Raw genomic sequence first — 16,059 nt, forward strand, 5'->3', positions numbered from 1 at the left:
AAGTTCCCAAAAGCGTTGGCTCCTTTCATCCATTCTACTAAGTTCACCTTCAGCTCGTAGGCAAACAGAATACGCGCTGCCCTGCTTCTTTGTCAGATTGCGAAACCGCTGGCGGAACGCGTCTGGCGAAAGTCGGAACCTCTTTAGAAGGCTATCCTTCACTTTTTCATAGTTGTCCGCATCCTCCACCGGAAGCCACGCGATTACATCCGCTGCTTCACATGGCAGCAAACTTAACAAGTTTCGAGCCCATGTGCTACGACCAAGCTTCGATTTTTCACAGGTTCTCTCAAAGTTCACAAGAAAGAGGCCCACATCTTGCCCTACTTTGAAGGGTTGCATTATTTTAGATAAATCACAAAGATTTTGTCTGCTTTCTACCTCCACTCCTTGGACCCCTGCAATCTTCTTCATTTCCACTTCGAGTCGCAACTGTTCCATCTCCAGTTCTTTTTGCCTTAGCTGACGCTCCTGTTCCTCACGCCTTTCTTGGCTTTCCTGTTCCTGTCGCCTTTCCTGACGCTCCTGTTCCTCACGCCTTTCCTGACGCTCCTGTTCCTGTCGCCTTTCCTGACGCTCCTGTTCCTCACGCTTTTTCTCGCGCTCCTGTTCCTGCTGCTTTTGAATGTCGTTCCACGTTTCTTTATTATCTTCACTGCTCAGATTCAAGCCACCGATAACACTAACAATTGCGTCTTTCTTCATCCCCGCATATACTTCTGCTCCCAGCTCCTCCCCCAGAATCAGGAGCTGATTCTTCAACAAACGCTTCCAATCCATGACAGAGAACTAGTGTGGTGCAGCTCACTTTCTACCCAGAAGTTCCGTAAATAACTGCTTTTGTGGTAGCCTCTACCAGCGAAAAGATTCCACTTCTATCTTATCAGCCTGGCAACCAAAAAACAAAAGCCAGCACACACCAGTCCACAGCTTCCAGTCTCCATGATCTCAGCGTGTTGTTCATTCTCCGTCCTCCAGGCTCACATCCAACCGCTTGCCATCCAGTTGTTGCGCGTCGTGGCGACCACAGTCTGCGGGTAGCGGGGCCGGTCGCCGTCGCTCCGTCGAGCCAAGGACTAGGGGAGAGCTTTGAGCAAACTCAACAGATTTATTTACATCTTTACAGTGAGTTGTCGAGATGAAGACAGAAGAGAAGAGAGTTGGGCGAGGCGCCGCACGCCCTTTTTGTTGACCCCCGTTCCCTAGGTCCCTAGGTTGGGGATCACTACACAACACAATGCGGATCAATGGTGATGTGGAAGTTCCTCTCAGTGAAGTACCGCCCGTCATGTATGTTCATAGAGGCACAACACTGGCTTGCACATACACACACACCCTTGCCCCTAGTCACAGCGCTGCTGTAGAACAGGGAGGGGGAGAGCGGAAGACGCACGGGCGCCTCGACCCTTTTGGTGCCGGCCTCACACTGCGCTCCCACGGGAAGATCTTAGGGCGCCCTTTCGAGAGGCGCCAGGTTCGTGGAATCTTCTGGGGAGAGCCCTTTGACCAGCGCTGTTCGCGTCGGGTGGTTAACGCGCTAACGATGCGTGGCCTAGGCGGGAGATAGAGCGGTGGCTCCAAAACCCTCTTTGGCAACATTTCACACAGTTGGTGCCGCTGTCAATCAGTGGGCGCCGTCTAATGTAGTCGGCCCCTGTTGCTTCCTCCGTCCAGCCGTGGCGAGACTATCCTTTTTGCACTAATCCGGCGTGGCGAATGACCCGCTGGGTCAAGGCATAGCTTGATCTCTACAATATATATATATATATATATATATATATATATATATATATATATATATATATATATATATATATATATATATATATATATATATATATATATATATATATATATATATATATATATATAGGCAGATTAACATGGCAATCACTTTGTTTCAATTATGTATTCAAATACCGCAGAGCAGACGTCCCTGTGGCTATAACCGAATTTAATGCTCCCAAACGACAAAAGTACTGCCACATTTAATTCTAATCCCAATTTTTCAAGTGGAGCTACCAGGTATCTTTTCCGCTGATGAGAATATCGGCGACAGAACAAAAAGAAGTGATCTATCGTTTCCATTTCTTCGCAAGTCTGACATAAAGGTGACGCCTTTAGACCAACTTTATGCAAATAATCATTCAGTTGCGGAATTCTGCAACGCAATCTTGTAAAAGTAACTTCCAAGTGCCGTGTTGCACACCACTGTCAATTCCAGCGGCATCTTAAATGTGCGAAATCTCGATATTTATCCAATGAGTAGCAGTCATATTCATGCAAACAGAGGTTTCTAAACCTTATTGCTGTCGCGTAAGCCGTATCAGGCAAAATCGGGATAAGGGGACCGCTAAGAGATACTGTGGCTAGTGCATCCGCCATCTCATTGAGATATATGCCACGATGGCCTAGTACCCATAAGAGCTGCAGTTTTTTCAAGTTTGTCGGTATGAGTTGTCGAAACATGTGCATAAGTGTTTAGTTGGCTCCTGAAGACAGAGCAGCACATACTGAAAAAGAATCTGTAATTACGACTGCTTCCGATTCGCCCAAAGGAAGTTTCCGTAGTGCCAGTACAATAGCAAATAATTCTGCTATGAATGTTGGTCTGTAATCTGGGAGTCTAACCGAAAAGGACCAGTCAAGGGAACGTGAGAAGATACCTGCCCCAGCCTTTTCATTTGATACGGATGCATCGGTCGCAATTATGTTGTTCATGTTCACATGTGCCAAGTAATCCTGCAGCCGATCAATTAAATACTGAAATGGCATTTGCTTTGCGTTAGAGGGATAAATATTCTCAAATTTTATCTTAAGATCTAAATTAACGTTTCTTGTTGAGAAAATATGTTTGATTTTGACGTTCAGTGGTTCTAGCAGTGCTTCAACGAACAAGATCTGTGGGCAGCGGAATCGTGACCACAGAGTTTCAAAAAATAAACTTGGTTCTTTAATAAAAGCATAAAACAATGCTCTCTGGGGCAAAGTGTATAGTTTTAAAAATGTTCGGATAGTAAGTATTTTGAATCTATTCAACAATGACGGTAGACGCGCTTCCATGTATAGCACATCGTTAGCAACAAACTTGGGCAGTCCAAGGCACAGTCGTAAAGCCTCCCTTTCTAATAGTATTAGCGGTCTCATTTGATATGTTGCACTGCCCGAAAATAAGACACAGCCGAATTCCATGATAGTACGAATGTACGTTTTATAGACCATTACCAATGTATTTCTTCGCAACCCCCTTTTTATGTTGCTGAGCTTGCATAACCACCCCATGGCTCGTGATGCTTTGGACGCAATGTGATCGAGGCGGCTTTTGCACTTTAACAAGCTGTTATATATGATGCCTAAGTATTTGAGTGAATCCACCTGGGGAATCTGCTCTGTGCCATACAACAAGGAGATGTTGACAGGATCACTGAACGAGAACGCTAGAAGCACGCTTTTGTTTACGTTTAGAGACATTCCAATTTTTTCAAGCCATTCCTCCATCATGTTTAGGTAATTCTGTAATGTCTGATAAAGTAATTGCAGATCACTGTTTGTCGCAAAGAAAGCAATGTCATCTGCATACACATATAAATGAATATCGCTATGTGTTGGAATCGAACTGAGGAAGATGTTAAACAACACCGGTGAGAGCACTGCCCCTTGTGGTACGCCACGGTATTGTCGATATCTGTTAGAAAAACGACCCCTTTGAAAGCAATAAAACTCTCTCTCCCTTAAAAACTTTGCTACCCATGCTGTCATGTACTTTGGTAAGTGTGACATTTCCATCTTCTCTATTAGTATTTTATGCTCCACTTTGTCATACGCCTTGGCCAAATCCACAGTAACTAATGCACAACACTCTCTTCTACGCCTAGCCAACTGTATACGACTCTCAAAATCCGCGTGCGCACACGTTATGGAGCATCCCGATTTAAAGCCAATTTGACTGGGGTTCAGTATTGATTTCTCCTCAATGTGTTTTGTTACACGCGCATTCACAACTCTTTCAGTTAGTTTAACCAAATTAGATGTAAGAGAAATTGGCCTCACAATGTCAAGTGTATACCCAAATCCCTGTTTTTTAAGTATCGGAATTATTTTGGAAAGCTTCCAATCCGCCGGTATCCAAGAATTTTTCAAAGCGTAATTAACCATATAATAGAGTTCATGTGAGGAAATGTCATATAGTACTTTTATCATTGCTGAGGCTACTTCATCTGGTCCAGGTGCTGTAGGAGGTAAGTGCCTCACTACACCCGCTAGTTCCGATAATGTCACCTCATTGAACTCCTCCCCTGCAATTGGCTTTACTATGTGTCTTGGCATTGTTGATCTGAATCTTTCTTCTAATCCTTTAGCAACATTTTCTAATATTTCAGTGAGTTCGCTAGGTGATAGAATTGAAGAATCAATATTGTCTGTTGGTGGTATCATTTTTCTGGAACGCAAAAATCTAAAAGCGCTTTTCTGTTGTATGGTTTTGAAAGATAGCTAAATTTGTTAGTGCCATAGTCATCTTTTGCTTTGCGTACTGTACGTTTAAAATCTGCTGCCACGTATATATAGTCACACCAGTTTTTTGGGCATTGGTTGTAGATAAGTTGCTTCCACGCCGCTTTTCGTTTTCTATACCCTCTCATACAATCAGCGTTCCACCATGGGCTAAACGACCCGCCTGTACCTGAAGTTATTGAAAAAGTTGACTTTTTTATTGCTCTTCTCAATACCGCACACAGACTCATAGCCCGAATGTCTTGCTGCATGTCCTTGCGAAGAACCAAAGTAGACTTTAGGTCTTTTTGTAAACGCTCATATTTTACAAACGAGCCAATTTTACCACTTAAAAATATCCCGGGAAAGTTAATATCGAACTAATAGGAAGGTGGTCACTGTTTGTTGCGCAATATAATGTTTTCCACGACGAAATGTTTAGTGAGGAGCTGGAAAAGGTCAGATTTATCGCCGGCTTTGATTGTCTCCTAATAAACGTAACAGTGGGGAAATTTACACAAGATAAGTTATTATCAACAGTCCATTCCCACAAGCGCCTTCCATTTACATCAGTCTTGAAACCCCAAGACACGTGGTGTGAATTGAATTCACCAGTTACTATTACATCCTTGCTGCAGGAAGCTAACATTGCATCTAAGCATCTTGTGTCCTGTACTCCTACCGGAAAGTATGCGTTAACAAAACAAAAAGGGGAACAGCCTGGCAGAGTGATGTCTAATACCATAATTTCATAGTTAGAATCCATGCACAGGTAGTTAATCTTCGCTCTATGACTAAATTTAGTTCATATTAAATGTCAAGTCCGCCACCTCTGCTAGGTCTGTCTAAACGAAATAAGCGATAATTTTTAGGTAAACATTTTGTCCATTTGTAAGCCCAGTTTTTTGTAAAGTAATAATATCTGGGGAAATTTGCGAAGAAATACACGATAAATCTGTGGTAGCCGACCCTATTATCGACGATTCCACTGTAATACTTTTAAGGAGCCTATTTTGACTCTATAAACCCGCCGCAGAGACTGCTTGATCCAAAAGATTTTTCTTCAAAAAGTCTTTTTTGGAGAAGTTCTCCAAAAAGTCTTTCTTTGACAGGAACTTTTTAGATTTTGATTTCTGTGAAGACTTTTTCGATAGGAGAGATCTGGCACGCTTCAATAAATTATGAGATTCCGCATCCATATCTGTGAATTCATCAGTGTCATCTGATACGGGTTCTGGATCTGCCCGCAGTGTCTTATTGGAGGGTCCTGCTTTAGGAGATGCGCATCGTGTAGGAGCTATTGGACTTTCTGTCCCGGCACACTTTGAAACCTCCAAATCCTGTGAAGTCTGATTTTTCATAGACACTGAAGCAATGATTTGGGTCAACTGAGATGTTAACAATCCAGCCACGACTCCAATAATACTGCTGGCAAGACGCTCCATCGCCTTTTCCGTTGCCTTCTCTATAGCCTCTGCTATATATTTTGCTAACGATGCATCCGTAGCAGTGGTATGTCGTGCTGTTACGCTTGCGTAACCTTTCGAGCGTTCTTGTAATTCAGTCACAGCTTCCCTTCGGGAGCAACGCCTGCGTTCCACAATTTCCAGCAGCTTAACTTCTCGTTCTTTCGCCTCACAATCTAAAGAGTCTGCAGGATGCGCTTCATGACATAAACAGAACTTCTCTTCCGTCGAGTTGCACTACGGCTGTCGTGATTTTCTCCGCATAGTCGACATCTGGCAGTTGATCTGCACCCTTTCACGCTGTGGCCGTATCTCCAACAATTCAAGCACTGCAGTGGCTTAGGGGATAGAGGCTCTACCTTATAGATAAGAGGCCAAGCTTTAATTTCAGATGGTCTTATCGTTCCCGCAAAGGTTACTATCACCGATTCAGTAGGTGATTTTTTTATAGTCAACCAGACGCGTGCACCTGTATACTGACACTGCACCTGCTACCGAAAATAACTCAAGAATTTCTGCAGGGGTCAGGCTCGTATCTACACCGCGGACTATGCCTTTCGAACATGCAAGATGCGCTAGAATAAACGGGCTCACCGGCTGCGTTGCAAATTCGAAACAATTGAGAAGCTCTCGGACGCACTCCTGATCGGCAGAGCAGAACAAAATACCAACACGACCGAAATGCCGGAACTCAGTGATCTTTTGAAAGTGTGTTGTGGCTTTCCGAAGCTCCATTTGAATCATCTTCGAGTTCTTCATCCTTCCAATCCGCCGGTATCCAAGAATTTTTCAAAGAGTAATTAACCATATAATAGAGTTCATGTGAGGAAATGTCATATAGTACTTTTATCATTGCTGAGGCTACTTCATCTGGTCCAGGTGCTGTAGGAGGTAAGTGCCTCACTACACCCGCTAGTTCCGATAATGTCACCTCATTGAACTCCTCCCCTGCAATTGGCTTTACTATGTGTCTTGGCATTGTTGATCTGAATCTTTCTTCTAATCCTTTAGCAACATTTTCTAATATTTCAGTGAGTTCGCTAGGTGATAGAATTGAAGAATCAATATTGTCTGTTGGTGGTATCATTTTTCTGGAACGCAAAAATCTAAAAGCGCTTTTCTGTTGTATGGTTTTGAAAGATAGCTAAATTTGTTAGTGTCATAGTCATCTTTTGCTTTGCGTACTGTACGTTTAAAATCTGCTGCCACGTATATATAGTCACACCAGTTTTTTGGGCATTGGTTGTAGATAAGTTGCTTCCACGCCGCTTTTCGTTTTCTATACCCTCTCATACAATCAGCGTTCCACCATGGGCTAAACGACCCGCCTGTACCTGAAGTTATTGAAAAAGTTGACTTTTTTATTGCTCTTCTCAATACCGCACACAGACTCATAGCCCGAATGTCTTCCTGCATGTCCTTGCGAAGAACCAAAGTAGACTTTAAGTCTTTTTGTAAACGCTCATATTTTACAAACGAGCCAATTTTACCACTTAAAAATATCCCGGGAAAGTTAATATCGAACTAATAGGAAGGTGGTCACTGTTTGTTGCGCAATATAATGTTTTCCACGACGAAATGTTTAGTGAGGAGCTGGAAAAGGTCAGATTTATCGCCGACTTTGATTGTCTCCCAATAAACGTAACAGTGGGGAAATTTACACAAGATAAGTTATTATCAACAGTCCATTCCCACAAGCGCCTTCCATTTACATCAGTCTTGAAACCCCAAGACACGTGGTGTGAATTAAATTCACCAGTTACTATTACATCCTTGCTGCAGGAAGCTAACATTGCATCTAAGCATCTTGTGTCCTGTACTCCTACCGGAAAGTATGCGTTAACAAAACAAAAAGGGGAACAGCCTGGCAGAGTGATGTCTAATACCATAATTTCATAGTTAGAATCAATGCACAGGTAGTTAATCTTCGCTCTATGACTAAATTTAGTTCATATTAAATGTCAAGTCCGCCACCTCTGCTAGGTCTGTCTAAACGAAATAAGCGATAATTTTTAGGTAAACATTTTGTCCATTTGTAAGCCCAGTTTCTTGTAAAGTAATAATATCTGGGGAAATTTGCGAAGAAATACACGATAAATCTGTGGTAGCCGACCCTATTATCGACGATTCCACTGTAATACTTTTAAGGAGCCTATTTTGACTCTATAAACCCGCCGCAGAGACTGCTTGATCCAAAAGATCTTTCTTCAAAAAGTCTTTTTTGGAGAAGTTCTCCAAAAAGTCTTTCTTTGACAGGAACTTTTTAGATTTTGATTTCTGTGAAGACTTTTTCGATAGGAGAGATCTGGCACGCTTCAATAAATTATGAGATTCCGCATCCATATCTGTGAATTCATCAGTGTCATCTGATACGGGTTCTGGATCTGCCCGCAGTGTCTTATTGGAGGGTCCTGCTTTAGGAGATGCGCATCGTGTAGGAGCTATTGGACTTTCTGTCCCGGCACACTTTGAAACCTCCAAATCCTGTGAAGTCTGAGTTTTCATAGACACTGAAGCAATGATTTGGGTCAACTGAGATGTTAACAATTCAGCCACGACTCCTATAATACTGCTGGCAAGACGCTCCACCGCCTTTTCCGTTGCCTTCTCTATAGCCTCTGCTATATATTTTGCTAACGATGCATCCGTAGCAGTGGTATGTCGTGCAAAGAAAAGAATCAATCGGCCAATCCTTGGCCGGTATAGATGGTAGCCAAGGAGAAGGCCCTTAGCCAGGCGAAGAAACCGACATTTAAATAGCCTGAGTCACTTGAACACAGAAAATTATATGGCACAAACCACAAACAACTGCCAAAAAAGCACTAAAACCACAAAGAAGCAAACGTTAAACTCAAGTGCAATCTCGCCGCCCGTCGTTCAAGCCGTTCCAACCCGTGAGCAGCAGCGCAGAACAGGATCAGCAGCGGAGAATTCTGGAGTCTAAACCAGAGTGCTGGCTCTCGAGCAGAGAACAAGCGCGCGATCTTCTTTTTTCCTCCAGATTGAGAGCCGCCCTTGCTGTAGACCCACTACGTGCGGGTGGCATTATCTTCACTTTCAAAACGCAAAATAAAGTCACAAAAGAGAGAAAAAAACACCGTAGCACCACCACGACGCTACAGCACAGGCACGTGAAAAAAAGAAATTGTAAATTCCGATAAAGTGAAAATAGAAGTTGAAGAGCGTGCCAATATATGAAAAGTCAATGAACGAAGAAGCAAGTTCACAAAAATAAGCAAAAAACACAAAGAACGACGTACGGTGAAGAAAAAAGTTACTAACAACGCGCAATAAATGGTTTCATGTGCAACACATGAATGACGTCCAGACTCGGTCTTGTCCTGCTCCGTGCCTGCGGCGTTGAGTCTGCAACCACATCGTAGTTCACGTCACTGACGTGGCGTAACACTTTATATGGGCCAAAGTACCGGCTCAGTAACTTTTCACTAAGGCCAAGGCGGCGGACGGGTGTCCACACCAAAACTTGGTCTCCGGGGCTGTAAAGCACTTCTCTGTGGCGCATGTTATAGCGTCTTGCGTCTGCTTGCTGTTGCTGGCCGATGTGCAGTCGCGCGAGCTGCCGGGCTTCCTCAGCACGCTCTGCGAATTTTTCGGCGTCAGTTGCCTACTCGTCTTCGTCTTGACACGGTAGCATAGAGTCCAGCATGGTATGCACGTCGCGGCCGTAGAGAAGCCGAAATGGCGTGAATCACGTGGTCTCTTGCACGGCAGTATTATACGTGAAGGTCACGTACGGTAGCATCCGGTCCCATGTTTTGTGCTGTACGTCGATGTACATTGAGATCATGTCTGCGATGGTCTTATTCAGTCGCTCAGTAAGTCCGTTGGTTTGCGGATGGTACGCAGTTGTTTTTCGGTGTCTGGTGCTGCTCAGTTCGAAAACTTCATCCTTAAGCTGCGCCGTGAATACCTTCCCACTGTCCGTTATTACACTGGCAGGAGCACCATGTCGTAACACGATGTGACGCATGAAAAATTGTGCTACCTCAGAAGCCGTGGCTCGTGGGATCGCCTGCGTCTCAGCGTAGCGTGTCAAATAGTCTGTCGCAACGATCACCCATTTGTTGCTGTCTGCAGACAGGGGAAATGGCCAGAGAATGTACATGCCGACTTGTTCCAACGGCGTACAGGGTGCTTCAATATTTTTCTTTCGTGTTATATTAATTACTAGACAGAGGTAGCAGCCTTGTTTTTCACAGTGACATTTCCACTAGTAGTGACCGCATGGTGTCTGTGAAGTAAAAATTGTGGAAATCAGTCCCGTCTCTGTAGCAGCCCAAACCAAGCCTCGTATATTGCAATAGGCGAGAAAATAGTCTAAGTACACCACTCAGCAAAATCAAAAAGTTTATTACTTGTGAAGCCACACGCTGCTATTAAAGCGTGTGTTTGAAACTCCTGCTTCATGTTACGACTTTTTGGGTCTCTATATAATACTTTACGCCACGAGAAACGTCTTTCAGAATAGGTGATGTATGCGATGCGCACTATGCAATGGGAGAGACAGCCTTGCTGTTGTCACCTAAGAGGAGGAGCTGAAACTCTGGTCATAAATGGACCTAATAGGGGTGGGACGAGGCAGTGCAACGAACTTTCGCTTTATAATAAATATTAATGATATAATATTAATAATATTATTATTAATAATAATAATAATAATAATAATAATAATAATAATAATAATAATAATAATAATAGTCTGAGTTTAAGGTCCTCAAACCTCCGCTGTCCCTCATATAACGCTAACCGAACGCTAGGATACTTACGCCGCAACTTTTCTCGCGCTCCGCTGTCCCTCAAAATTCTATTATACCGATCACTAATTCGCCCAAAGCTTGAGTACGCGTCCGCTATATGGGATCCCGTGCAGCAAAATTTAATTAACGCGTTAGAATCTGTTCAGAACCGCTCAGTTCGGTTCATTTGTTCTAATTATTCCCGTACTGCTAGCATATCAGAAATGAAATCTAACCTTGACCTACCCAATTTAACTGTCCGGAGGAAACTGGCGCGACTGCATTTTTTTCATAAGATATTTTTTCACAATCCATCAATGAAGCGAGACCTCATTTCACAACCGTCATACCACTCATCGCGCATTGATCATCAGCATAAGGTTGCCATTCCGTTTTGCCGCACCAAATTATTTTCAGCAGCCTTCTTACCGAAAACAGCTGCCGATTGGAACCACCTTCCCTCTTCCGTTGTATCAATAACAGACCCTTTGTTATTCAAGACTGCAATTTCTCAGCAATGCTTGTAACTATACGCAGTTTTCATTATCTATCTTTGTCTTGTATGTGCTTGAATTCTTATACATTTTTAGTTGACTTATGTTGCCTTCCTGATTTGCGCATCTGATACTTGTTTCTTTATTTTGTTTTTTTTCTTGTGTGTTATATATGTTGTACCCACCCCCTCTGTAATGCCCTACGGGCCCTGAGGGTATTCTAATAAATAAATAAATAAATAAATAAATATAGGGCACGTCTTTGCATAATGGTCCAGTGCCTGTGCGGAGAATTGACAGTTCACCAGGAAAACTTCCCGAGAAAGCTCTATCATCATCATTCACTTCATGGATATGGTGTCATCTTTGTTGGTTTGTTTGTTTTACATTGCGTCAGTTTTGCATGGCTCATCAACATCGCCTGACCGTGGTGTTTTCGATCTAGCAGTGCAAGGGTAGGAACCACACATAGCGAATCCTAAAGGGGCTCATTTGAAAAAGTTATCGGCAATCCCTCTATCAATAAATCAATCAATTAATCAATTATTTAATCAATCAATGAAACAATCGTTCGAATTAACTTCGAGCTTACCACAGAAAATGTCAAAGTGCTGAAAAAAACGTGAATACTTCACTTGGAGAAACCTGCCGTAACTTTCACATGCGATTGCAAGGATATGAACCATAAAGATAATCAAGTTTCAGGCAAAATGACAAGTTTATTCTGCATTTCAGCTGCACGTTTCCGAAACTGAGCTCATTTTGTGTTAGCATGTCTTGATTCGATGTAGCACACGTTTGCGTCCTTATGATCACGTCCTTCCTGGCACGTACGCAAAGTACAATTTCATCAATATTCTTGCCACGATAACGAAAACAGGCATGACTCGACCCTTCATCGTGGGAATCGTAATAACACGGATGTGCAGCGTGCCTCACAGATATATGCGAGCGCTTTTTGTGCACTGGTAAATGAGAGCATGTACAATGTCTTGTATTGTTTTGCAGCTATAGCTCCGTTTAAAGTGTATGCACTGACGTTTTCTTCTATAACGGTACATCTCCACCAGGGTCACCCTTGCGTCGATTTCAAGAGTTCCCCAGAACTCAAGCTTAAGTAGCCAAAGTAGCCAAGTCATTTGATTTTATCGCTAATTTTTTAGCAAATTGGAACGGAACCAGTATCATGAGTGATGTTTTTATTTTTGAACAGTGGTAAATTCCATTCCTAATAAAGAATACCACAGAAACGATAGCGCAGTTTTTTTTCAGGTAATATGAAAGAATAAAAAATTGCGCCATGCATACAGTTTATGTAAAATAGATATGTACAGTAGATAGATGTGCATTTCGAAGGTGGCCGCTTTGGTCCCTGACCCTGGCAAGTTCTCTTTTCGTGCACTTTTTATTCTTCACATTTACCAAATAATTATTACTAATAGCAACCCCTATATTTTCTTTGGAAGTATTGTCTATTAGTTCTCATCAATATCAAACAAAGACAAACGAATTCTTTAATTTACAGTTCCTTCGCTCACGCCATATACGAAGTAGCTTAAAAGCACTGCAGCCATCAAGTAATGAAGCATTTGACGCTGAAGTTTTACTTGTAGCCTAGATTAAGTTTGATAACTAGAGCTCACAGAACACCTGACCAGCTTCATCTGGTCAAATGTGGTGGATATAAGCAGTCCAGCTTAATTTTATGAAGATCTCCTTTTCTATCAGCTTAACCCAAGAGCGTACGCTGTGCATCAGATTTATAACCTAGGATGTGCTGTAAGCATAGATGACTCGAGCAATGAGCTAGTTGAACGTTTGTCTACCTGCATTAGCTACGCCACTTCGCATTCACAGGGTCGCAGGGCGTTAAGTTGGCGTCGCTCAATGCGCGCAAGCCTGTTTGGGGGGGGATGACGTCTGCCAGCACAGGCTTATACGACAGAACACCCTGAAAATAGTCTATTTTACCTGCAGTTAATCTAAACAATGGCTACTTATTGCTACAAAGCAGATGTGAAATCTCGGTCAGTCTTAAACTTCGCCTTTATGAGGTAATAGTGACACTGTCCTCAGGGCGTAGGTTAGGGTGGGGCGAATTGTGGCAAATATTTAAAATTTCTCAGTTTATATTTTCATTCCACTCATTATCAATAAACATCCACGCACAAACTTTCGTTTGGGAATAAGGCACGTGCTATGTTTTCACAGTTGAATAATATTGTAAAAGTAAATAAGTAAAATGAACCAAGTGTCCGATTTCACCCCAACCTGAAAAATGAAACGACACATTAGGTAAAAAATATCATCTCTTCAATTGTTTCAGTAGAAGCACTTGAAATTCAATCCGTAGGCCCTCAAGCTGTCCTCATAAATCTAGTTCCTGCTCTCCTCACATTTATTTGGGACATACCTCTGTGTTCCATTTTTTCAAGATTCCTTGCAGAGCAAACACTGTTGGTCTTTGTATGTGCTAATCTGATCATTTTTTACGCTTGCACCTCATCCAATTATTTGACCACTGATATTTAGATGCCTTCTGGGACCTCATTTTCACCATTTTGTGGTTTTGACGCTGAAAGGTACGGCCATTTTGTGACTTTGGACTTCATCAGCCGGGCTTTGTGAGGCGATTAATTTTGAATGGAGTATCACTTGTCAGTGTTAAAATTCAGGTAAAAAATCTGATTCAAACTTGATTCCAACACGCGTTTATGAGCGGCTTGAGTTGGAGATTCCCCCAACTTTGCTTGCGCTTCATGAGAGCATCCTTGGGAACGCGGTACAAGCTCAACCCAGCACGAATGGAGTGAGTGCTCTCCTCAACAGAAATCAGTGCTTATACATTTCGTTTCCCGGCCAGGAAGATATATATCATTTTCCGTTGTACGTCCGAAACTTCCTACACGACGAACTATAATATTTAGAGAGCGTAAATAAATTGCTCGCTTATCAAGACACTCTCTAAAACAAACATGCTGCTTCCATTTTCACGTTTTTTTACTCTAATAAAATAACGGTTACCTTCAGCAATATTGTCAAGACTGATATGATGGTTCGCATTGTATATGACGTGAGCAGTCCCTACAAAGTAGTATCTTGTATGCCATAAAGCTGAAAAATGATTACTTACCCTGTCGACGAAGCACCGCGTATCCGGCTTCTGACCGTCCCCTGTGGTTAACGACCTCTGTAACGGCGACGTGGCGGGTTATAAAGGTCGCGCACTATTTGTTCCATTCGTTGGGGAGGTATAGGGCGGGCAAGGGGTTGGAGAGGTGGTGTGAGGCGGCGCTGACCTAACCTAGGAAATCTTGGCAATCTCAACGGAAAACCTGGTCCCGGCTTTGGTTCAGGAAATGGCATCGCAAGGGCAAAGGAAGGAGTCCCGTATTTTATTGTAGATAGACGAGACGCAAACACTACCAAAACAACTACGGTGTTAAAAGCGACACTTTTCATCGCGCTTCTATGCTGACTTCCCTCGGAAGGCTCTTCAGGTTATCGCAGAGGGGTTATTGTACTCGTACGCACTCTATCCAGCATCTTTGCTTGTTCCAATGCTCCGGTTTTGTTTGGTCTCTCAGAAGGGAACTTACTTGGAGAGATCATAAATAAGCATTCTCAATTTTGGCGCTTTCACGTCAATAATATTCGACGTAACCTTCACATCAAGAGGAAATGCTTTGCCCACTGCTCGTTCATTTGCTGGATCAGCCAACGGAATGACAGTAAAGGACCGATACATTACAGTGGCATTTTTTCAAGTTTAATGACGTCAGATTTATTTTTGAACACTCTTGGCAGCCAACTGGGACCTGTTGTCACTTCGTCTCATGTCGTCATGTCACCTCATGCTGGCCAGCGAAGCAGAACAAAAAAATAAGGTGGAACAGGTTATGTCTAACAACTGAAACGTTATTGGCAAAAAAACATCAGACATGTATGAATAGGAAAAGGTTAAGAAAGCTGCACAGCCCCCAAAGATAAGAGCAGAAAAGATAAAAACTCATGCTTGAAGTAACGCAAATACGCGCGTTCTGGAAAAGTCATTTCATCATCAATCAAAGAAATATAAGTGTAGCTCACGCCCTTAGCTTTGTATTCTTACCATTTTTATCATTTATAACCATCTGAGCTTATTCCGCGCTCTCCTGTGAGACGTGCTAAGGCCTATAAATAGGCTCATCGTATTGTTCGTTTTTTTTTATACCAGCTGGAACGCGTCTGAGCAAATCCACAATGCGCATGTAGATTGAGCACGTGCACAAAATTGTGAGCTGTGACGTGGTAATAATCAATCGTAAGAGTGAGTGATACCACTTGTCTTGTGCTTTGTTCCCGTTCAACAGTCGTTGCTTTCTGTCGGTGCTGCGTCAACAAAATCTGCTATAGCTTTAAACACTTTTTTTCGTACGTTCAAAGCGCTCGATATTTTTGTGAGATAGCTGCAAAAAGTTTTAGTATAAATGTTTTGTGCTTCCATACTATGTTTCCTTGAGCGTGTCTTACTATGGTATTTCTTCGAACGTTATCTCTTTACGCGCGTGTAACTATTATTATCTAATCAAATTGAGCGCCTGTAATGAAAGTATGCCCTCCCCCATGTCGTCTACATTCTAGTGATTTATATTTGCTTTCAGGGTGTTCTCATTTCAAACATAATTTAGCTTTCATTATTTATTTGTAAATGTCGTCTTTTGAAAATGCTACAGTGCTTATCACTTGAAAATGATTGTCCTCATTATTTTATCGTCAACAAGCCTTGTACATTTTAGACAAATGCACGAGATACAAGTTTGAGATTACTGCTTCTATTTACCTCTATATTTGGTACTAAACATATTCAAT

General features: G+C 42.4%; 1 long non-coding RNA gene across 1 annotated transcript in view; it reads right to left on the bottom strand.

Annotated features, from left to right (window-relative positions):
- LOC142774837 (uncharacterized) overlaps positions 1-14,848 on the bottom strand; it is a 56,931-nt gene extending 42,083 nt beyond the window's left edge. The window contains exon 1 of the long non-coding RNA XR_012886576.1: positions 14,342-14,848. This is a non-coding gene — a long non-coding RNA (uncharacterized LOC142774837). The remainder of the gene's footprint in view (positions 1-14,341) is intronic.
- Positions 14,849-16,059: the final 1,211 nt, after the last annotated feature.

This window comes from Rhipicephalus microplus, chromosome 10, assembly GCF_043290135.1.
Source record: "Rhipicephalus microplus isolate Deutch F79 chromosome 10, USDA_Rmic, whole genome shotgun sequence".
Lineage (NCBI taxonomy): Eukaryota > Metazoa > Arthropoda > Arachnida > Ixodida > Ixodidae > Rhipicephalus > Rhipicephalus microplus.